Source organism: Tenrec ecaudatus (genome assembly GCF_050624435.1).
Source record: "Tenrec ecaudatus isolate mTenEca1 chromosome 2 unlocalized genomic scaffold, mTenEca1.hap1 SUPER_2_unloc_10, whole genome shotgun sequence".
Lineage (NCBI taxonomy): Eukaryota > Metazoa > Chordata > Mammalia > Afrosoricida > Tenrecidae > Tenrec > Tenrec ecaudatus.
The window spans coordinates 217,268-223,928 of record NW_027457570.1 but is presented as its reverse complement, the minus strand read 5'-3'; positions in this window follow the sequence as shown (position 1 = coordinate 223,928).

Below are 6,661 nucleotides of genomic sequence, written 5' to 3'. Positions count from 1 at the left end.
ATTGACATGAGATACCCCAGAGACTCAGGAAAAGGAGAGCATGGCCCACTCACGGAGAGACTAACCTGTGGGCACCGCCAAGCCATGGGGAAGGACCAATGTGCCTACTGCAGGAAAGAAGGACACTGGAAAAATCAGTGCCTTGAAAACCCCAGGAGAGGTGCACGACCCTCCACTAGAGTGGATGGGCCTCATCTGCACGTAGAAAGACCCAAGCAAGAGACAATAATGCTTGAAGAAGCTCAATGAAGGGGTCAGGGCTCTGTTTCACTTCGCCGCCATAAGCCCAGGCTAACTCTCCAAGTAGGAGGCCAGGCAGTACATTTCTTGGTGGACACAGGGGCCACCTTGTCAGGTTCAGAAAAGAATATGGGCACATTTTCAAGAAGAAAGATGTGAATTACTGTGAGCCTATGATTCCGTCCACAGATAACTCACACCAGAAGGTTTGCATGGAGGGTAGGTGGGTTTCCCAAGACAACAAAATAACAAATATCTATCAGCCCTTTGGCCCAGTTAGCCACCTGGTTATGATATCACTGGCTTCTGGCTCAGCTGCTGAGCCAGTGAAGCAGTTATAGCAGGAGAAGACTAGGTGGCCAGTGGCCATCAACGGAAGGACCAAATCTCCACAGTGGGCTTCCTGTTTCAATATGGAGCCACGTATGTTACCTGCTGGACACCATCTCTATCCTGAGCTCATAATTGCCATCGCAGGTCTAGAAAGCGGCGCGCAGGTACACACTATATGAAACAGTCTCTGATTAACCCCTCTCGATAACTTGCTGACATGGGAGTCTGGATAATCCTGTACATTTACTTTGCAGATTAAAAAACTCACTCAAAAACACACGGGAGTTGACCCAGAGACACACAACTGGTTAACAACAAAGTCATATTCACAACCAGAGTCTGGACCAAGAGCACGGTGCCCCACAGAACTGTGCCCATTGAGCAGTCAATATCTCCTGGACTCTCAAAAGATCTGAGCTGATACCCACCCCCCCACATCCTTGCAGCCCCAAAAGATTGTATTTCACAGGATGGCACCGGATCTGCAGCTCGCGGAGAGGGACATATTTGATCAGAGAACACAGGGCAGAACAAGGGGGAGGAGGGGAGAATGGAGCACATCCTGGCCCAATACACCTTGAGGATGATGTTCCCAATCAGAGAAGCCAATCCACAGAGAAGACCACATGGGCAGCCCCACGATGAGAAACGTCCCTCAAAGACCCATAGCCTTAGAGGGGACAACACTGGACACACAGTGTGGGAACTGCGCCCGAACTGATCCTGCCACTTCGATGCATGACACTAAGAGAGTGCAGCGGAAGAGTAAGAAACCGGAGCATCAAAGTCCCCGGGGAATGCCAAAGGTGGACTTTGTGGTCAGGGTTCGGTGCCCCCACAGACTGGACTGGAAAACACTCCTAAAGTTCACCACACAGTCCTTGTACTTTTCTTTCTGGTTAGTGTTGTTTTCTTTTAGTGTCATTGGATTTGGGTTGGGTTTTGTTTTCATTTTTGTTTGTTTTTTTTTTCTTTTTGCTGCTTGGTTTAGCTCAGTCTTGTTTTGTGCATGTTATTACCTTTACAGGTCTGTCTAATTAAGAGAGGCTGGATGAACAATCTGGAGGAGTAAACATGTGACCGGCCCTTTCCATTGGGCATGGGAGTGAGCACGGTGGGGGGAAAGGAAGTGGTGTAAAGAAACCCAGAGACAAGGGTACAACAAGTGATGGAAAACGGTAGTGAGGGGGATGTAGGAGGCCTGGTAGGGCGTGATCAAAGGTAATGTAACCAAGAGGAATTACTGAAACCCAAAGGAAGACTGAGCATGTCAGTGGGCACAAGAGGAAAATCAAAGAGTATAGAAGAGTGAGCTGGGAAGCAAGGGCCAGTTATAGACGTCTAAATAAAGGCATGTACATATGTACATATATTTACAAAGGGGCATGGGGAAATAGATCTATGTCCATATGTTTATAGATTTAGTATTAAGGTAGCAGATGGACATAGGGCCTCCGCTCAAGGACTCCCTCATTGCAATAACACTGTTCTATTAAATTGGCATTCTAAGATGCTCACCTTCCCTACACAATCACTGACCACAAAGCGGCTGCATAAGCAAATGTGGTGAAGAAAGCCGATGGTGTCCAGCTACCTAAAGATATAGCGTGTGGGGTCTTAAAGGCCTGAGGGTAAAGAAACAGCCATCTGGCTCTGAAGCAACAGAGCCCACATGGAGAAAGCATACCAGCCTGTGTGATCACAAAGTTTTAAAGGGATAAGGCAACAGGCATCATGAGAACAAAAAAATCTTATCATGGAGAATGAGAGGGGACTGCCGGGTATAGACCCAAAACCTATTTGCAGTGCACTGGACATCCCCTTACAGAAGGATCTCAGAGTGGAGATTAAAGAATACAGGGTATGAGACAGCAAAGATGAAACACAACTTTCCTCTAGTTCTTAATGCTTTCTCTTGCCCCACTATCATGATCCCAGTTCTACCATACTAATCTGGCCAAACTAGAGAAGGTATTCTAGTACCGATAGGAATTTCAAACACGGGGGATCCAGAGTGGATGGGCCCTTTACCAGTGTTATGAGTGGAGATACTGGGAGGGTGGAGGAAGGGCAGGATGGAAAGTGGGAACCGATTACAAGGATCTTCATTGACCTCAAAAGAAAGGTGGGTGAAAATATGACAAAAGAATTAGTACATTTCCAAGGATTGATGAGGGATGGGTGGCGGGCATTGAGGGGGGAAAAATGAGGAGCTGAGGCCAGGGGCTTGGGTGGAGAGTGGATATTTTGTGAATAAGGAGGGCAATTAATGTACAGATGGGCTTCAAACAGATGATGTATTTATGGATTGTGGTTAGTGTTGTAGGAGCCACTAATGAAAAGATCATAAAAGAAACAAAAATAATCTTGGCAGAGGGCTCATGCAAGGATGATCTCAGGCTGGATTAGACCAGTCAAAACAGCTACTGGAGTCGCCTCACCCTGTGTCTATTACTGAGTCAGCCATGATGCTTAGGACCCACAGCCCCAGCAGCTGGCCAGAGAGGGAGGTGGATCTCTGAGGCCATTCCACAGGGGGAATGGTCCTCTGTCCTGCAGGGCCCACCCTCCTTTGTAAGCATGCTGCCTGGGGCAAGGCTTTCATGGAGTCCACACCATGGGAGCTCTACTACTCATGGGGGATTGGCAGGAAGCCTCTGCTCATGCGCACACACCACCAACTAGCTGGAGGATCTCCGTGAACAAAGCCTGAGGCAGACAACAAGCCCACTAACTGATGCTGTAAGAGATACAATCAGCATCCAGAAACCTGCAACTGGGAGTAAGAGGCAGCATACCTTGGTCCCAGCCCCTCCCATTCTAATCTACAAGGAGTGACATTGCAAAGCAGAGGGTTTTCATAAAGCACTTCCAGGACTGTGGAATGAGCAGCCTCGTTTGTGGACATGGATACTCTGTGATCCAGACGTACTACCTCCTCCCTTACAGTCAGCTGAGACAAAAACCCTTGCAAGCAGAAAGCCATGCATCTGAACAGTATCCACCAGCCACTCATGTGCAGCACAGCTGCCTCCAAAGAGCCTTCCTGAGTGAGAGAGAAATCATGCCGAAGCCTGGTCTGCACTCAAGAGAGTTTTATGAGCGTTAGGGAGGCGTGGTGGGCAAGTCTGGCCGACCCCAGTGGCTGAATTGAATTTACATGGCCTAGATTGGTCAATCCAGGTACAGGAACCACCCAGGTGACCTCCCCTTCATGGCCAGAAATCTGGACCTCTGAGCATGCACAGGGTGCCTCTCCTAACTGGGCTCTTATCTTGGCCCTATGGGCATGCATAACGGATGCCCCAGTCCCTAGTATAGCTACCTAACATTTGCCCCCCTGAAGAGATATGGACCCAAATCTTTGGGGGTACTGGGCGACGACATCTCTAGCTGCTTCCTGCTGGCAAAAGGGGCGAGGTGGGGCTTTGGGTCCATACCCTTCCTACACTGCTGGGAGGGGTTGTCCATTGAGGGCAACTTTATCCAGGATGGATAAGGTTGAGGTGGTCCAGGAGATGGTAGTCGTGGACCTGGCACACTTGGTTCAGAAGCTTTAATCACCCGATAACTTCTGAGAAAAACAAACGGTCTAAAAGGTGAACAGTTTGACTACGACAAGGCTAAGCTTGTGAGGTGGCAGTGGCCTTGAAATTAGGTGAGTGTCACAGGAAACAAAAATAATCTTAGGATTACCAGACATGTGTGTTTGTTCATTGGAAGTACAGGAAGAGGGATAAAAGCATTCACACTTTCCCCTAGGAGGGCACAGGTTTGGGCACTACTAGGTGCAGTCGGATCACTGATTCATTTATGATGCTAAGGTCTTGGACCCGCTGATAAGACCCATCCTTCTTTTTAACCCTATAACGCTTCAATTTTAATTTTGGGAAAAAATTTTCTTTTTGTTGTGGACTTTCATAGTTATAAATATATATATGTATTAATATATACATTTTTTAATGTTATGAAAACATCATGCTTCGCGTTATAGAGTTAAATGGAAATAATGGGCTAGTGCAGGACGAGTCAAAAGTGACCAAAATAGAGTAACTGCCTAAGTCATTTTGAATTTTCTTGGGTTCAATTGGAGTAAAGGCTTGTAAATTACCCGGGGTCCAAATTCCCATGGTGCCTCCTACAATGGGTAGAATGTTCAGGGATGTTTCAGGGCTGGGAGATTAATAACCCCTAAGTCCAGGATACCTTAGGGCAGGGGTCCTTAAACTGTTTACCCAGGGGGCCAGTTCACTATCCCTCAGGCCTTTTGAAGGAAAGACTATAGTTTAAAAAAACAAATATTACGAACAAATTCATGTGCACACTGCACATCTTGATTTGAAGTTCAAAAAAAAAATAAATGGGGCACATACACCCGGCAGAAAGGATCAACGTCCTCGGCTGTCTGCATGTGGCCCACAGGTTGTAGTTTGAGGACCCCTGCCCTCGGCATTCACCAAGAGGATGTGGTTTCAACCCAAAAGCTTGGAGACTCTACAATTTGTTTAAAAGTGATGGGGCAGAAGGAGTCCCTGATTGACCCACGCAAGACTAGTTTTCCCATCCCCTGTTACTAAGAGTTCATAGTTATGGTTAAAGGGAAACAGGATATCCCGATCTGATCCCGTTACTTCAAGTGTGGGCTGACATTGCCACTAAGAAGCCTGCAAATATAAAAGACTTACCTCCTCCCGCAAAGAAAGGGCCCTTGTTTCCAAGGTTTCAGGAAACATGGAAGGACCGGAAAAACAAACGGTCCAAGTTCCCAAAACCACATAGGTGGAGGCCATCCCTCCCCATCACCCTCCCCCACCCCTCCCCTCCCCCATCCCTCCCCCACCCCTCCCCTCCCCTCCCCTCCCCTCCCCATCACTCTCCCCTAATCGGCTTTATCCCATTTTGCAGGAGAACTCTGGGAGTGGGAGAGCTGGCTTCAAACCCTTTCTTTCAACGCCCGCCCTATAAGGTTTCTAGGGTCCAGAAATAGAAAACTTCTAACAGGCCCTTATTGAGTCACTCCCTCCCCCACCGGCCCCCCAAACTCACCCGCACCCCTAACAAGCAGCCCCCCACACACACTAGTACTGGTATGACTTCCATACTCATCAGCCCACCTGGAATGCTTGCCAACAACTTCTCCAGGTGCTGTTCACAACGGAGGAGGGTAGCCCTTCCAGACAGAGGCCCAGTAAGCAGTCAGTGAACCTGATGGTCAGCGAGCGGGCACTCCCCACTTGAGAGAAACTCTTTTGGCCACTACACCAACGATGTGGGATCTCAATTCCTAGCAAGGCCCAGAGGACTTTACCAGGTATCAACCATTGCTCTTACATGACCCTCTGCAGAAGAGCTAGGAAACCTATGAATTTATCTAAGGTCAGTGAGAATTTTCAGGTTCCTATAAGAGAATATCCGCCTGCCTTTCTAGAGTGGCTGAGGGAAGCCTACGGGCTTTATACCCCTAACGGCCCGGAGGCACTGAAAACAGGAGGGCAATAAGTATTGCCTTTATTACTCAGTCAGTCTGCCTCAGACATGACAAAGAAGTGGGAAGGGTTTGAAGGGAAAAATCTTAGCGATTTGGTACAAGTGGCTCATTGAGTGTATAACAACAGAGATGACCCTAGCACGACAGAGACAAAGAAGCTAGCTAAAATAATCGTAATTGACATGAGATACCCCAGAGACTCAGGAAAAGGAGAGCATGGCCCACTCACGGAGAGACTAACCTGTGGGCACCGCCAAGCCATGGGGAAGGACCAATGTGCCTACTGCAGGAAAGAAGGACACTGGAAAAATCAGTGCCTTGAAAACCCCAGGAGAGGTGCACGACCCTCCACTAGAGTGGATGGGCCTCATCTGCACGTAGAAAGACCCAAGCAAGAGACAATAATGCTTGAAGAAGCTCAATGAAGGGGTCAGGGCTCTGTTTCACTTCGCCGCCAAAAGCCCAGGCTAACTCTCCAAGTAGGAGGCCAGGCAGTAAATTTCTTGGTGGACACAGGGGCCACCTTGTCAGGTTCAGAAAGGAATATGGGCACATTTTCAAGAAGAAAGATGTGAATTACTGTGAGCCTATGATTCCGTC